A 17,918-nucleotide genomic window follows, 5' to 3' on the forward strand; every position below is an offset into this window, starting at 1 on the left:
ACAGAGAGGCCACAAATGCGTTTGCCTGCTTCCCACCCCTAGAGGCCAGCAGCCTGGGGAACTGCCTGGGTATGGAGGACTGGCTGTCAGCATGGGCCCAGCATCCTGGACCTTGTGCACTGTGTTTCTGTTTCTGCTGTGTTGTTCTGTGTGTGATGTTTTTGTTTTGCTAAAGCGAGCGTGTCTGGTTGTTGCTTGAGACGGTACAAATGCTGGGGACATTAAGAAGGATGCCATATGAGGAGGGAACGGCCATCCTTAGATGTACCTCTAAAAAACCCCAGACCACAGAACCTTGTTATGGGCTCATTTTAGATGGACAGAAGAAGTGCAAATATAGGTCAAAGTGTGTGTTTATAACTCCTCACTCTCTGGGGCGCCTGGGTGGCTCAGTTAAGCCTCAGACTCTTGATTTCGGTTCAGGTCATGATCTCCTGGTTTGTGAGTTCGAGCCCCATGTCTGGCTCTGCACTGTCAGCGAGGAGCCTGCTTGGGATTCTCTCCCCCTCCCTCTCTGCTCCTCCTGTGTGCGTGTTCTCCCTCTCCCTCTCTCTCAAAAATAAATAAATAAACATAAAAAAAAAAACCAAACTCCTCACTCCCTTTCGATGATGTTCAGATCTTAGCTAACCATGGGAGAACTATGAAGAACAGAGCTTAGCATTGGCACAATATATTAACCAAATCACTGGCTCATTGGAAATTCAGCCATTTGCACCGATGTCCCCCTTTTGGCCCTTTGAATGCAGTTGTGATGTCTCCCGAATGCCCTCCGTGTTCCTCTCTTAGGTCAGAGATAACTGGTTTCTCTGAAATATAACTCTAGGAAAGAAGAAATTCTTTCCCAGTTCACCAAGACAGAATTTTTTGTTACCATTTAAATTATCTTTTGTTAGGGGCGCCTGGGTGGCGCAGTCGGTTAAGCGGCCGACTTCAGCCAGGTCACGATCTCGCGGTCCGGGAGTTCGAGCCCCGCGTCAGGCTCTGGGCTGATGTCTCAGAGCCTGGAGCCTGTTTCCGATTCTGTGTCTCCCTCTCTCTCTGCCCTTCCCCCATTCATGCTCTCTCTCTGTCCCCCCCAAAAAATAAATAAACGTTGGGAAAAAAAAGAATATTTAAAAAAAATATATCTTTTGTTCATTGGCGAGCACTCATTTCTCACTGGACAGATACTAGGAACATATACTTCTCTATTTCATACTCCCTGTGTACAAAATAACCTTTGGTTTCAATGCCAGGTCACATTGCTGCATGATTTACATACAAAAAGATGGCTGCTCTTGACCTTCAAAGGGCAGGTTGCCTAAGGGATTTCTTCTGCAAAATGACAATTTTCTTTGTCACTCTTGAGTGGTAGCATATTTACTCGAGCTGTTTGCTTTTCTTTCTTAACATTTTCTCTTCCGGCTTTCTGAGAAGTTCAATCCTCAGTGCTTCTGCCGTTCCTTTGAAAGTCCCCTTTTATCTCAGTAAGCTTTTAAGATTTTGCCTTTGGCCATTAGGTTTCTCTTCTGGTCTTGGCTATGGTTTCCTTTTTTCATTAGCCTACGTTTATGTGTGTGTGTGTGTGTGTGTGTGTGTGTGTGTGAAGCACAACAGGAACTAACGCGCGCTAAGTGCACTTTATTATCTAAAATTGGACTGAATGGGGACGGTTCTTTTTTCCAAGACTTGCCTAACACACGGATGTCATAGGAGTCAAAACACCTCGCTGCCGATTTCACACCGATGTGAAAATGACCACTATCCCATCCTCCTTAAAGGAGCAACTTTAATGGGGAAGAAAAAAAGACACGGTCAGAGGGGTCAATAGTTACCGGAGCTGCTTGATAGGCCGGAGGGGATGACCCAGCAGGCTGGGCATCAAAGGCAGTAGGAGGGTCTGGCGGCTCAGATGTCTGACTTTGGGAGACCAGACGGGGAGCTCTGACATCCAACCGGGCCGCCCGCACGCTCCGACTTCTTGCTCTCCCCGTGGCGGGTTGTGACTTGGCTGAAACAGCAGCGGGCCGAGTGTTGGCTGGGATGCGGCCCGCCTGTGTATTTACTCCGAACTCCTCTTTCCCAACATGACTGCAAGGGGCAGGAGGGGTTATGGAAGTCGTAGATCGGGGCTTTCTGCTGGTAAGCACGGTATACAGATGTACAGCTAATAACAGACTGTGAGTGCAGACAGGCCTGGCGGCTGGAGAGAGAAGGTTCTTCCTGTCATTCCTAAGAGCCAAAGAGGGGAGAAGGCAGAGGGTGAGGGAAGATTGTGTCACGGGTCTCAGGGGTAGCAGGGTTCTGAGGCTGCTGGCACTCACCGAGGTGCCTCCCTTAGAGGTGCTGGTGGGTCTAGTCAGGGAAGGCCACCCGTAGGGCCCCTAAAACCTGGGCACCAAAAAGAAAAAAAGGAAAAGGAGACCATTTTCTTTGAAAGACTTTAGGGGCGCCTGGGTGGCGCAGTCGGTTAAGCGTCCGACTTCAGCCAGGTCACGATCTCGCGGTCCGTGGGTTCGAGCCCCGCGTCGGGCTCTGGGCTGATGGCTCAGAACCTGGAGCCTGTTTCCGATTCTGTGTCTCCCTCTCTCTCTGCCCCTCCCCCGTTCATGCTCTGTCTCTCTCTGTCCCAAAAATAAATAAACGTTGAAAAAAAAATTAAAAAAAAAAAAAAGAAAGACTTTAATGGCTATTATCAAAACCCACTGACAAAACTGTCCTGGGAAGAATCGGCATTTTGCTGTATTTTCAGGCCAGAGCCTCTACAGATGCACCTGACAGTGAAGTCTCTGAGGACACTAGAGTCTTCTGTCAGTGCCAGAAGTGGCAACAGTGGCTGGGTGTCATGACCACAGGAGGGGGTAAACCATTACTGGGGCCACTTGCTCCTCCCACTCCCAGCAGGAGGCAAGGAAAGTGGTTGAGGCCTTTGGAGATGGTCCAGAGCGGACCCGGGTTGGAGCATAAACTGAGCTTTGCAAAAATCCCTGTCTTGGGGGTCCAGTTATAGTGCAGTGGATGATACTACCAGATCAAAGCGTGGTCACGAGGACTGAGTGGCATCATGAATACGACACGTTCAGCCAAGGCTCAGGCACATAGTGATTGTTCAGTGCATTTTAGCACATCCACCTGTACTGAGCACGGAGGCATAAGAGGCAGTCGACCTCACGTGCGTACGTGTGTGCAAATGTGCATGTGCGTGTGCCTGTGCGTGTGCCTACATGCGGGTGTTGCGTGAGTGTGTGTATGTGGGTAAAAGGTGGCCAAGATGAGACGAGAATTCAGCAATGTCTCTGGACAATGAATCAATGGCTCTATTGTTTGCCCAAACTCTGTCGAACTGGGTGTCGCAATCTACTCAATTGAACATTCGCCTGATTTTCAATATTTTTCATATTTGTAGCTTTTAAATGATAAAATTGTGTCCCTTCGGGCTGGGAATCAAACATCCCCACCCTGATTCTCTATTGTAGGTGTAGCTATGGACCGAAGGACCCCTTTCTGTTAAGTTCTTGCTGTTGGAGACTGCCCGAGAGATGGTGACCCTTGCAAGGAACCCGGGTTTATGAAGAACAGACCACTTAACTGGGGCGAGGACGGGGAGGATGTGATATTTCTCCGAACAAATTCATTAACGTGGATTTTCATGATTTGGCCTTACCATAAACATCAGCATGTGTTTGACTGAAAGCTCTCTGGCCTGGGCGTGAGGTTCCATGCCCTAGAGAGTGTGGTAAGGCCCAGTACGATCAATGCCGAGTGTGTGCTGGGCAGCCCCTCAGCAGCCAGTCTTAGGGACACCCCCTTTCACGGGTGGGGAAGCGTCCTTTCACACTCACTCATGATGGGAGAGTCCAAAGCTCCCGGTTGCCAGGGAGGACAACAATGGAACTTACCAGAGTCCTCAGTATATCTTCCTGGGAGGTTCCTTTGTGTCTAAACCTCCAGAATGCACATTTCATTCCTCCCCCTGCCACTTTCATCTAAATACTTCTGTGAGGCTAAGAATAAGACAGGTCTTTAGAAACACGGCGGTGCCTGTATGCAACTTTCTGTTTTTAGCCCTCATTGTGGAAAATCTCCATTCCAGCTCTGTGTATTGTTTGGTTGTCTTTAAATACTGTATTTCAAATTAAATTATGAAAGAGCGATAGATAACAGGCAGAGATGGTCAAACCAGTTGAGTCAATATCCTTGTTACCTGTAACATTCTCAGACAAAAATGAGCCACAGGGTCCACATTCTCTAAAGGATCATACGTCCCTGGGTTTTTTTCTCTATTCTATAGGATCTTGCTCTGAAGGGTCGATAGGATTTACCCAATTTGGTTCAAAGTAGAACAATCTGAGGAGGCTAAGAATATAGCATGCTGGGGCGCCTGGGTGGCACAGTCGGTTAAGCATCCGACTTCAGCCAGGTCACGATCTCACGGCCCGTGGGTTCAAGCCCTGCGTCGGGCTCTGGGCTGATGGCTCAGAGCCTGGAGCCTGTTTCCGATTCTGTGTCTCCCTCTCTCTCTGCCCCTCCCCCGTTCATGCTCTGTCTCTCTCTGTCCCAAAAATAAATAAATGTAGAATATAACATGCAGCGTTTAGCTCATGGAGTCTGAGTCTGGGCCCAAACCCTGACCCTCTTTACTAACCCAGCTTTTCTCCCAGGTCCAGAGGACTTTTTCTTATATGTCTGTATCTCAGCAATTCATTGTTACTCTACACAAAATGCTAAGATACCTGCTTCCTGCTCTAGGATCCCTACTATTAACCATAGCAAGCCAGTGGTCAGGTATGGACTCGCAAAAAAAACACAATCTTTAGGAACGAAATGCTTGGTAAAGAATTTTCATGACAGGAATGATTTCCCTCCAATCGTCTCTGTGTCTTGTTTACCACTGTGTTTCCACCTAAGCTCAAACAAATAGAATAAAGCAAATGTCTAAATGAATGGGAATGGTGGTCCTTTGAATGCTGGTTATGCGAACACCTGCGTGCTGCCGCAGCTTTGTAACTTTTTTTTTAAAAAAATGTATTTTCAAGTTAGTTAACATACAGTGTAGTCTTGGCTTCCGGAGTAGAACCCAGTGATTCTTACATATGACACCCAGTGCTCATCCCAAAAAGTGCCCTCCTTCGTGCCCATGGCCCATTTAACCCACTCCCTCCAGCAACCTTCCGTTTATTCTCTGTATTTAAGAGTCCCTTGTGGTTTGCCTGTCTCTCTGTGTTTATCTTATTTTTCCTTCCCTTCCTCTATGTTCATCTGTTGAGTTTCTCAAATTCTACGTATGAGTGAAATCACATGATATCTGTCTTTCTCTGACTAACTTATTTCACTTAGCATTAATACCCTGTGGTTCCACTCGTGTTGTGGCAAATGGCAAGATTTCATTCTTTTTCATCACCAAGTAGTATTCCATTGTGTATATATATATATATATATATATATATATATATACCACATCTTCTTTATCCATTCATCAATTGATGGACATTTGGGCTCTTTCCATAATTTGGCTATTGTTGAGAGTGTTGCTATAAACATTGAGGTGCGTGCGCCCCTTCGAAATGGCATTTTTGTATCCTTTGGAGAAATTCCTAGTAGCTTTGTAACTTTTTAACAGAGAGTTCTGTGTCCATTCTCTTGGCCTAATACTCATTCTACCACAATTAGTACACTTCATGTGCCATTAGCATACAATGGTCACTTGAAGTGACTTCACCCCAACCCCAAACTATACAGCATAGGGCCTTCCTTTGAAACATCATGAAATAGGCACGCCCCCTTCTCAGTAAAAGTACCTAAGAGAATTTCTACTTTGTCCGATCATGCTCAATATCCACTTCAATAGTAGCCCTGTATCAATGGCTAATGTTTGCTTTTTTTTTTTTTTTTAACAAAGTTTTACAAAGTTCATATATTGCTTTTATAGTTTAAGGACAAAAACATTGGGGGGGAAATGGAGGGAGATGTGATCTTGGAGCCATGTCATTGTTGTTATTAATTCATTATAGTCATCCAACTAGCAAATGACCAACAGAGCTCAAGTCTGTCTGTCTTTGGTGTCAGTGACGTGGGTCTCAAAGCCATGGCATAATATTAAGTGACTTTCAAGTTGGCAACCTGGTTATCTGATTATACCCAAACTCCTCCAGGTCAACAACCTTCAGAAAAAGATCTAAGTGGGACGCCTGGGTGGCGCAATCGGTCAAGCGTCCGACTTCAGCCAGGTCACGATCTCGCGGTCCGTGAGTTCGAGCCCCACGTCAGGCTCTGGGCTGATGGCTCAGAGCCGGCGCCTGTTTCCGATTCTGTGTCTCCCTCTCTCTCTGCCCCTCCCCCGTTCATGCTCTGTCTCTCTCTGTCCCAAAAATAAATAAACGTTGAAAAAAGAAAAAGAAAAAGATCTAAGCTCTTTAATAATTTTGACATTAGTGTGATTTATGCCTTATGTTTGATTTTGTTATAGACAGAAAATATAGTGCATGTTAAATAAACTTTATTGTGAGTCCACTGGGCTCAGCAGTTAGAATTTAACTGCCTAGACAGTATTTTTTTTAATGTGATTGCATGAAAGTATCACCTTACATTTTATCCCGTTTTTACAAGAGATATTCAGCCAAACATACTCATATATACCCTCTTACCCAGAGACATAAGTACTTCCTCAAAAGGTTATGATTGTGATTTTTTAAAAGCACTATATTTTATCCAACTTTAGAGGAGTCGATTTCTTACATATCCAGTGAATTATTAAAACACAGTTTACAGGGGCGCCTGGGTGGCGCAGTCGGTTAAGCGTCCGACTTCAGCCAGGTCACGATCTCGCGGTCCGTGAGTTCGAGCCCCGTGTCAGGCTCTGGGCTGATGGCTCGGAGCCTGGAGCCTGTTTCCGATTTTGTGTCTCCCTCTCTCTCTGCCCCTCCCCCATTCATGCTCTGTCTCTCTCTGTCCCAAAATAAATAAAAAACGTTGAAAAAAAATTAAAACACAGTTTGCATACAGAAAATGTTATGCACACACGTGTTAAAATTCCTCAGAGTGGTGGGTGGACTCGAGGACTTTGACATCGAAATACCTGGCTTAAATCTTGCTTACGTCACGATTATCAAGTAGGATCAAGTCCAGCTACCCATAACAGAAAAGCTTTAAAAGCTTTAAAGGCATAAACACGAAAGGAGTTTATTTTTCTTTCAGAGAGAAACCCGAAAGGAAGGTATTTCAGGACTCCACAGTTAATTACCACCCAGGTCCCTTACTAACCTCTGCATCACACTCTCTAGTGCCTGACCTTCATCTTAAGGGCATAAGATGGCTGCAAGAGCTCCAGCTGTAATATCCATATTCCAGGCTGTGCAATGGAAGAAACAGGGAAAAAAAAAAAAAAAAAAGAAAAGAAAAGCAAACACCTCCTTTTGAAAAGATTTTCTGGAAGTCCCGCACAATACCTCCTCCTACATATCATCATCCAAATCTTGGTTATGGGGCTGCATCTAGCCATGAGGGAGGCTGGGAAGTGCATAATTTTAGCAGTAAACAATATAATTTAATATCTTGGACAGAAAAATACCCCATCCACCGGTGAGATTATATGGTAGGATTTTAGGTAGATGTCTGATTACTGAGACTCAGCCTTTTAACTACAAATTTATTTAAAGGAGACATTCCTGACCACACAGAAGTCCTGGGATCAGTGTGCATTTTGGGGTGAACTTACTGTGCAGCATGTTTTCTGGAGAGCGGCCAGTTGCTTTCTGTCCCATCCCTCACCCTATGCTCCAGCCACACACTGGGTCACTCTGATGTCTTTGCAAAATACACACTGTGGTCTTGTGCCTCTTCCTTCCTTCATCCACTTCTTCTGTTGGTGATGCCTTCTCCGCTCCTAACCTCAGGTCTGTTGGCTAAATTCATCTCATTCTTCGAGATGCAATTCAAATGCCTCCACTACCAGGACGTCTTTTTTGGCCACATTAATATAAATAAGTCTCGGGGCGCCTGGGTGGTGCAGTCGGTTAAGCATCCGACTTCAGCCAGGTCACGATCTCGCGGTCCGGGAGTTCGAGCCCCGCGTCAGGCTCTGGGCTGATGGCTCGGAGCCTGGAGCCTGTTTCCGATTCTGTGTCTCCCTCTCTCTCTGCCCCTCTCCCGTTCATGCTCTGTCTCTCTCTGTCCCAAAAATAAATAAAAAACGTTGAAAAAAAATTAAAAATAAAAAAAATATATAAATAAGTCTCTCAGCCTTCTGCCTTCGGGTTACATTTTATCTATTGTTTTATATCTCATATCACAATTTTGTGCAGATGTCTTTTTTTAATTATTATATTTTACACCTCTTGAAGGCAAATTCTGTCTTCTTCATCTTTGTGTCCTCGGTACCTAGTACAGAGGATTAGTACATAAGAGGTGCTCGTTAAAAACATCGAATAGGGGGCACCTGGGTGGCTCAGTCGGTTGAGCGTCCGACTTTGGCTCAGGTCATGATCTCGCGGTTTGTGAGTTCGAGCCCCGTGTCGGGCTCTGTGCTGACAGCTCAGAGCCCGGAGCCTGCTTCAGATTCTGTGTCTCTCCATCTCTTGGCCCCTCCCCTGCTCATGCTCTGTGTCTCTCTGTCTCTCAATAATAAATAAATGTAAAAAAAAAAAATTAAAAAAACATCGAACGACCTAGCAGTACATAATGAAGAGAGTGCACTTATTCACACAGCTAGGATAATTTTTAAATTCCACAAGATGAACTCTCAGATACTGTATTTGGATGCGATTCTCCGACATTCACTTCATGCATTTCGACATGCTGAATTTGGTGCATTAGTAATAACCTTCATGCGGACACTTACACTTTTGGCAAATGGATTATCATATGAACAAATATGTTAACCAACAAGGCCGTAGCAAAGTAGGGCCTGAGCTTCGTAACCATGTTTACAGCTTTCCATCTTGTCCACTAAGTTAAGCTGCCAGTCTTCTAAAACGACAGGCCAAAGTAGTCTAGCTTTGACATGCCAGTTACCTGTCACAGTGGCAGTTGTTTGTTCACCTAGATTGACTATGGAACAGAATTGTGGACTGCTAAGGATGCCCTGTTTAAATTTAGGAGAGGGCACTAAACATTTGAAGCCACAAAGACTCGTAGCACGGAAAATAGTGCCTGGCTTTCACTTCTTGCACTAGACACTGAAGGAAAAGCTAAGAACCTGAGGCAGGTGCTCAAGAAGACAGGCTAAAACAGTTCAGAATAAGTATAACAAAGGAAGTACAAGATGTATACACCAAAAAGTACAAACCAGCGCTGAAAGAAATTAAAGACCTAAATAAGTGGAACATCCCATGTTCATGGATTGGAACTATTCATATTGGTAAGATAGCAGTGGTCAACAAAGTGAGCTACAGATCTTTTTTTAAATATTTTTTAACGTTTATTTTTTAAAATTTTTTAAATGTTTATTCATTTTCAAGAGAGAGACAGAGAGAGAGACAAAGTGAGAGCAGGGGAGAGGGAGAGAGAGAGGAAGACACAGAATCCAAAGCAGGCTCCAGGCTCTGAGCTGTCAGCACAGAGCCTGATGTGGGGCTTGAACTCACGAACCATGAGATCATGACCTGAGCTGAAGTCGGACGCTCAACCCACTGAGCCACCAAGGTGCTCCTAATGTTAATTTTTGAGAGAGAGAGAGAGAGAGAGAGAGAGAGAGAGAGAGAGACAGAATGCAACTGGGAGAGGGTCAGAAGAGAGGGAGACACAGAATCCAAAGCAGGCTCCAGGCTTTGAGCTGTCAGCCCAGAGCCCAAGGCGGGGTTTGAATTCATGAACTGCGAGATCATGACCTGAGCTGAAGTTGGATGTTTGACTGAGCCACCCAAGGGCCCCAAGTGAGCTAGAAATTTAACACAATCTCTATCAAAATACCAGTTGCCTTTTTTTTTTTTTGGCAGAAATTGACAAACTAATCCTAAAATTTATGTGAAAATGCAAAGTACCTAGAATAACCAAGATAATCTTAAAGAAAAAAAAAAAAGAACAAAGTTAGAGGAATCACACCCTTGATTTCAAAACTCACTCCAAAGCACCAGTAATCCAAGACTTGTCATATTGGATAGACATATACATAGACTTACAGAATGGACATATAGATCAAAGAAATAGAATTGAGAGTCAAGAAATATATTCTTGCATTTATAGTCAATCGATTTTTGAGAATAGTGCCAATACAATTCACTGGGAAAAGAACAGTCTTTATGACAAATGGTGCTGGGACAACTGAATCTCTACATGCAATGTAGTGAAGTTGGACTCCCACTGTACACCATACACGAAAATTAACTCAAAAGGCATCACAGACCTAAATTTAAGAGTTAAAATATAAAAACCCATAGAAGGAAACATAGGAATCAATTTCAGAGTTTTTTGATCAGGTAATGTTCCTTGGATATGACACCAAAAGCACAAGCAACAAAAGAAAAAATAAATTGAATTTTTTCAAAACTAAAAACATTTGTGCTTCAAAAGACCCAATGTAAAAAAGGAAAAGCAGTCTAAAGGTTGGGAGAAAATAATTGCAAATCATATATCTCTTATGGGTCTACAATCCAAAATATATAAAAAGCTTTTACAGTTCAAAAAGAAAAAGAGAATAACCCATTAAAAAACAGCTAAACAACTTAAATAGACACTTCTGTACACATCGTCTAAAGTATAAGTGTCAGGGGCACTGCTGAGACTTTGGCTCAGTTTATGATCTCGTGGTCTGTGGGTTCGAGCCCCGCGTTGGGCTCTGTGCTGACAGCTCAGAGCCCGGAGCCTGCTTCGGATTCGGTGTCTCCCTCTCTCTCTGCCCCTCCCCTGCTCACGCTCTCTCTCTCTCTCTGTCTCAAAAATAAATAAACATTAAATAAATAAATAAATAAATAAAGTATAAGTGGCTAATTAACACCTGAAAAGACATTTATAATCATTAGTCCTTAAAGAAATGCAAGACACAATGAGTTACCACCTCATGCCTACTATAAAATTAAAAAAAAAAAAAAACGAATAATAACAAACATTGATAAAGATGTGGAAATACTGGAACTCTTCTACATTGCCAGTTTGATTGTGAAATGATGCAGCCCCTTTTAAAAAAAACTGGCAGGGGGCGCCTGGGTGGCGCAGTCGGTTAAGCGTCCGACTTCAGCCAGGTCACGATCTCGCGGTCCGGGAGTTCGAGCGCCGCGTCGGGCTCTGGGCTGATGGCTCGGAGCCTGGAGCCTGTTTCCGATTCTGTGTCTCCCTCTCTCTCTGCCCCTCCCCCGTTCATGCTCTGTCTCTCTCTGTCCCAAAAAAAATAAATAAACGTTGAAAAAAAAATTAAAAAAAAAAACTGGCAGTTCTGCAAAATGTTAAACGTAAAATTATGATATGATCTATTAATGCCCCAGAGAGTTAAAAACACACGTCGACACAAAAACCTGCCCATGAGTGTTTATAGCAGCATTATGCATGATATCCAAAATCCGGAAACAATCCAAATGTCCATCAACTGACAAATTGATAAACAAAATATTGCATATCCATAACAATGGAATATTATCCAGTCATAAAAAGAAATGAAGCACCTATACATATTGTCACATGGATGAACTTTGAAGCACTATGTCAAGTGAAAGGAGCCTACTATAAAAGTCACATGTATGGTTCCACTTATGTGAAATGTCCAGAATATGCAAATTCATAAACACAGAAAGTAGATTAGTGGTTGCCCATGAATGAGGAAGGTGGGAATATGAGGTGACTGCTGAGGAGTACTGGCTTTCTTTGGGGGATGATAAAAGTGTTCTAGAATAATATAGTGAGTGGTCGGGGTGCTTGGGTGGCTAAGTCGGTTAATCCAACTTGGGCTCAGCTCATGATCTCATGGGTAGTGAGTTTGAGCCCCACATCGGGCTCTGTGCTGACAGCTCAGAGCCAGGAGCCTGCTTTGGATTCTATGTCTCCCTCTCTCTCTCTCTCTCTCCCTGCCCCTTCCCCACGTGTGCTCTGTCTCTCACACTTTTAAAAATAAATAATAACACATGAAAAAAAAAAGATAGTGGATGGTCGCAGAACTCTGTGAGTATCCTAAAAAAGGTCTACAGCTTTACCACACTGAATGCATTCAGTCTCATCTAAAAGACATAGATGTGCACACTTTAAAAGGGTGGATTTTATGGTATGAAAATTATATTTCATTACTGCCATTAGCAACATGAAAAGAAGGAAGGGGGGGAGAGAAAAAGGAAGGAAGGAAGGAAGGAAGCAAGGAAGGAAGGATGGAGGGAGCTAGTTACTTAACCGTAGCTGAACTTGCTGACAGCCTGAGCCGAAGTCTTTTCTCTCTGCTGAAGGGAGATTAAAAGTGTCAAAGTCACTTTAGAGACATCCCCATGTGTCCTGGCATACAAGGGACTTGAAAAAACAGTACCCTGGTGGGGAGCATATTTGCATCAGGGAAGGAGAATGAGGGGCTCCAGGGGTTCTGGAAATAGTGTCTTAGTTTGGGGTCAGTTTCATGGGTGTTTTTACAATGCAAAACCCCCTCGGATTGTACATTTATGATTTGTTCACTTTGTTATACCTCCATAAAATTTACTTAAAAAAAAAAAAAGCAGGTAGGCTGTTACCTTTGATTTTCAAAGGAGGTAACTTTTCTAGCAAGGAGGCACCAGTGCAATGTGGAGAAGCTCAAGAGAATTCTGAGTACAGTAGTCATGCGGAAAAATCAAGACTTCAAGGTCTGAGAGCACAAGAGGCTAAAGGGCCAGTGACCTTGAGGACAGATAGTTCTGACCGGCCAGCTGGTGTTGCACATGCTCAAAATACAAGGCCAGAATCAAGCTTTTCCTAGTCTCCCTGCAAAGTTACAAGTGCCAAGAAGGCAGGGCGCACACGTGCCTCGTCCCTCACTCTGTGTGAAGCAGGGTACGTACACATGTTTTTAGACGAATAAATAAATTTTTGTTTACAGTCCTCCAAGTTCACAACACAGGTACTTTCCCCATCCTTGCTAGACAGGGGAATGTCTTGTTCCTGACACATTCACTGTGTGCCCAAGCAACCCCTCAGTGCGTGGCAGGACAGGCGCCCCAGCAGGATGCGGGGCCGCCTGGTCTCCATGTGGAAAAGTGAGTGTATGTGCCCAGCCAGATGTTCCTTATGCAACACGGTCACATGAAGTGAAATGGCTGACCATTCAGAAGACACTAAGCACACAAGAAATCAAATGTTGCAAAATTAGCCCCTTTCATGTGCGTTGCCAAATTAGTCACGGACCATGTGTCGCGGGAATGTGTCATGAGCACCAGCTCTCAGGACCAAAGGCCCTTATCCCTCTCTACTTTGGCATCTGAGGTCCCACACACAAAGATTTCAAGGTGCGGGGACTGGGCCCAGAAGGCCCAGTGGCTTCACTTGGAGCTTTCCCTTGTGTGTTGAGCTCCCTAGAGGCAGATGGCATAAAGTGCCTTGGTCAAGTTCACATTTATGAATTGTTACCCCAAGGTCATAGACACCACATGACTGGGCCTGCTCTGTGAATTTGAAGATCTTAAGAAACTCCAGCTTCGGGACTTGAACTTCCCTTTGGGACTTGTGTCTCAAACATAGACTAGTCTTCATTTCCTCTCTGAAGCTATTTGCATTCCCAGCCAAGCCACAGGGCTCCTGAAAACTGGCCTTTCTCTTTTCAGTTAACTTTCCAAAGGGCAGTCTGAGCAGTGCAGACAATGGGGAGGCTTGAGTTTTGGCCATGACTCTCCGCTGGTTCATGTGTGTGTGACCTGGGCCAAGTCTCTTTCCTTCCCTGTAACAAAGATCTGAAACCTGGGGCACCTGGGTGACTTGGGTGACTCAGTCAGTTAAGTGTCTGGCTCTTGGTTTCAGCTTAGGTCATCATCTCACACTTTGTGGGATCCAGCCCCGAGTTGGGCTTCAGGATCACAGTGCAGAACCTGCTTAGGATTCTTTCTCCCTCCCTCTCTGCCCCTCCCCGACTCATGTGTTTTCTCTCTCTCTCTCTCTCTCTCAAAATAAATAAATAAACTAAAAAAAAAAATCTGCAACTTAAACAATGAGGAAGCCCAGATCTCCATCATCCTTTTCTATTCTAGCTGTAAATGATCCTGAACTGCCCTAAAACCTGCTAGAATCCAAGTTCTCAGACTTTGAATCTAGAGAATTTGGAGATATGAGCTATGCTCTACTATGTAGTTATGTTACTCTCCGAGGGGAGGAGCCACAATGATTTGGTAGAAGTTACTCAGGAAAAGATGGGGCCAACTAGGAAAATCTGTCTCTAAAAACAGGTATGAAATTGGCTAGTTTGACCTGGGATCTAGAGCATGACTGGTTAGAGCGAAGCCTATGAGGGGTCATCGGCATCTGGCATAAATGCAGCCCTGGGATTTAGAGAAGAGCCTGAGTTTAGAATAAGACCCACCTAGGTTTGCGTCTTGACCCTGAAACTGCCATAAGCATGTGACCTTGGACAATTTGTTCAACCTCTCTGAGACTCAGGTTTCTAGGATATAAAGTAGAAATGTTGATGATATTTGCCCAGGCGTCCTTGAAAGGTAAAGCACGGAATGCTATAGCCCAGTGGGAGAAACACGGTAGGGGCAGGAGATCTGCCTTCAGCTTGAAGGGAAAGTCCCATCAGTAAAGTTTGTATATTTGCCTGTTTTCAGAAAGGGAGGTTTAAATATGCTTTTAATGGGAGGGGTAGGATTTAGTCAGAAGGGAGCTGTTCTGAGAAGGTACCACATCGTGGAATCACAGGGGGAAGGGTAGAGGTGGGAGAGGAAGGAGGTTCTATGCAGGGCGGTCCTGTCTGCCCAAGCTCCGCCTGTGACTCGGGCTTTCCAGCCTCACACCTGCTTCCCCAACCGCTGCCACCGTCTGCCTCTTTCTGTGCTTCCAGTTAGGATGAGACCTGAATGACTGACGGGGCACTGGGGCTTCTGAGTATCTTTTGTGTTTTTATTAAACAAAAGCCATATTATTTTCCCATGAGATGTCATTTTTGCGTCACACAGTATGCTCAGCTCAGTGTCGCAAAGATGACTAAAGGCACGAGCCAACAGGGCCTCAGATCATCTTCTGCAAGTGAGGTCAGTGGTCCCGATCCTGACCATCCCTGATGAGGACCAAATGGGACTGTGACTGTTTTACTCCAGAAGGCACTGCACAAGTGACAGTTGGGTCCTCAAAGATCTTACTTTGTACCCATGGGGCCCATAGTTGGGGTGGGAAAATGAGGTGTGAATTCACTAAGAAGTCAATAAATGAGAGGCACCTGGGTATCTCAGTCGGTTAAGCATCTAACTCTTGATCTCAGCTCAGGTCATGATCTCACAGTTCATGAGATCAAGTTCCACATCATGCTCTGCACTGATAGTGCAGGCCTGCTTAAGATTCTCTCTCTCTCTCTCTCTCTCTCTCTCTCTCTCTCTGCTTCTCCCCTAGCTCTCTCTCACTCTCAAAAGTAAGGCAACGCATGGCAAGTGCAAAAGGAGTAGAGACTTGCAGAGTCACAGAGACTCCACAAAGTGAAAGGAGGCCTCCATGGACTGGGGAGGGTAGAGAATAATCCAGAAGGGTCTCACCAAGGTCCCAAAGCATGAGGAGGTGTAAAGAAGGCAGGTGGAGAACTCATGGAAAGGAGGCAGTTGAAGGCCAGACCACTAATGTACGAAAGGACAACACGTGTAGTACACAAAATTAGCAGCCATATCCAAACAGTTGGCCCATTTCTAAGCTACAGACGATCCCTCAAGGTCATCTCAGCCATTTATAACCATCTACTGGGCTTCCTTTCTCACCCTAATGAGCCCAGGGGGCTGCTCATTGTGGCCACATGGTTCCCACCCATAATGATCTGGAAAAACACAAGACACTTACAGTGTTTCCAATGTTTTATCTCAGCCATGGATAGTTTCTTGTTTCATAGGCACATGCTAGATTTTAGAATCATAAGATTTGACAAAATCTAGATCTTGATTCCAGCAAAAAAAAACCTACCAGGTAGCTGTGTGCAAACTGGTTGGGTCACCATCAACTCCAAGCTTCCCTCTCCTCACCTGTGGAACAGGTAGAACAGCCCCGGCCCAGCCACCTACCTCTCAGGATTATGGCAAATATGAACCATTGGGGCCCCAGAGGCGAATGCTATGCAGATATGATTATGCACATTTCACAGGTTCTCAAACTCTCCTAAACCCTTGAGTACCTCATGGGCCTCCTCAAGGGTAAAGGAGCAAACAGAGTGAACCCGAGGTACGGCCTACAATTCCAGCAGCCTTGTTTTGGTGTGCTACATAAACAAAGGTTTTCTATTTATGCTTGTACTTTAAGGAAGAATTCCACCGATTAGGGAGAAATTCTTTTTTAAGTTACGAGTCAAGTTTAATCTTTAATCTCCGTGTTTTACAGGAAGGAAAACTGAAGCCCAGAGAAGTTGATCAATCTGCCCAGGGACACGCAGCGACAGAGGTAAGATCAGAGGCCATTTCTAAAACTCTTGCTTCTGTGCTTTGCCCACTACTTTTTGGCCCAACAAATGCTGGCACGTTCTATGAACCAACAAGAGAAAACACCACCAAAGTCCCTGCCCCATGGTGTAGATACACCCTTCCTGAGGAACAGCAGTGTGGCTTATAAACCACAACTCACCCCCAGGCCGAAGGAGTGATTCCAGAAAGTTGCGGGAGGAGCTGCAGAGCTCACGTGGTGGGCACGTGAGGCTCTGACACGTGGCTAGACCACGCTTTCCAGCATGTCTTCCTTGGCGGATATAGCAGCTGCCTGGCAAACACACAGCACCAATAACACTGTTCCCACTTCATTGCTTGCATACTTCAGGCCATTCGAGCAGATGTCCTCCTTTCTTAAAAATAAAAGTGGCAATAATTTTCACCAGTGCTCTCCCTTCCCACCCCCGTCCCCAAAGGACTCACATTCCTCCTTCCGGCAAGCTCGGTTCTATTGGGTTCAAGACTAAAGTTCAAACTCCAGATTACCATTTGGTAATATGTTTGGAAAATCATCTCGTTTAGAAACAACTGAGGTTGTATGAGATCGTGTGTGTTGTTGAAACTGTCCCAGTATTTTTAAGTAGGAAATTCCAGAAATTCTATTTTCTCTTCTTTCTTATCTGATATTTCTTGTTTCGTACAGGAGGTGAAGGTTTTCTCCTTGGAACATTGAAGAGGAAATATGCGTTAGAAATACGTCAAGTCATGGGGCGCCTGGGTGGTTCACTCAGTTAAGCGTCTGACTATGGCTCAGGTCATGATTTCATGGTTCGTGGGTTCGAGCCCCATGTCGGGCTGTGTGCTGACACCTCAGAGCCTGGAGCCTGCTTCGGATCCTGTGTCTCCCTCTCTCTCAGCCCCTCTCCTGCTCACACTCTGTCTCTCTCTCGCGCGCGCGAAAAACAAATAAACATTTAAAAAATTAAAAAAAAAGAAATATGTCAATTCATGACACGAATATATACCAACGTCTGAGAAATCGTCCCTGATCTCAACTTGCTTCCAAGCTTATCAGAGAGGTATGATACAATATAGAGTTGTATATTTCTATTAGTCTTTCATGTATATACAGTATATATATATATATATATATATATGTGTGTGTGTGTGTGTGTGTATGTGTTGTATGTTTCTGCATGTGTGTAGGTGCATACGTGTATGTGCGTGTCCCATCGATTTTGATTGCTGCAGAGGCTCTAAGGCCACCACTGGTTGGAACAGAAAGAATTAGCGTGGTCTTGAGGGGCCGCGGTGCCCGCATGGGGGCCTGGGGGTAGATTGGGAAGGACAGATAAGGGTGTTCGAAGCCAAGAAAATAAGTGACCTGAGATACAAAGACAGGACCAGGGGCCGACAGGGTCCAGGGGAAACTTTGTATGTGAATTAATCTTCTAG

General features: G+C 44.8%; 1 long non-coding RNA gene across 1 annotated transcript; it reads left to right on the forward strand.

The window, feature by feature from the left end:
- Positions 1-16,210: 16,210 nt before the first annotated feature.
- LOC109493316 lies at positions 16,211-17,316 on the forward strand. The gene is made up of 3 exons (XR_002147491.3): positions 16,211-16,317; positions 16,423-16,482; positions 17,167-17,316. It is a non-coding gene; the product is annotated as an uncharacterized LOC109493316 (long non-coding RNA).
- Positions 17,317-17,918: the final 602 nt, after the last annotated feature.

Source organism: Felis catus, chromosome D3, assembly GCF_018350175.1.
Source record: "Felis catus isolate Fca126 chromosome D3, F.catus_Fca126_mat1.0, whole genome shotgun sequence".
Lineage (NCBI taxonomy): Eukaryota > Metazoa > Chordata > Mammalia > Carnivora > Felidae > Felis > Felis catus.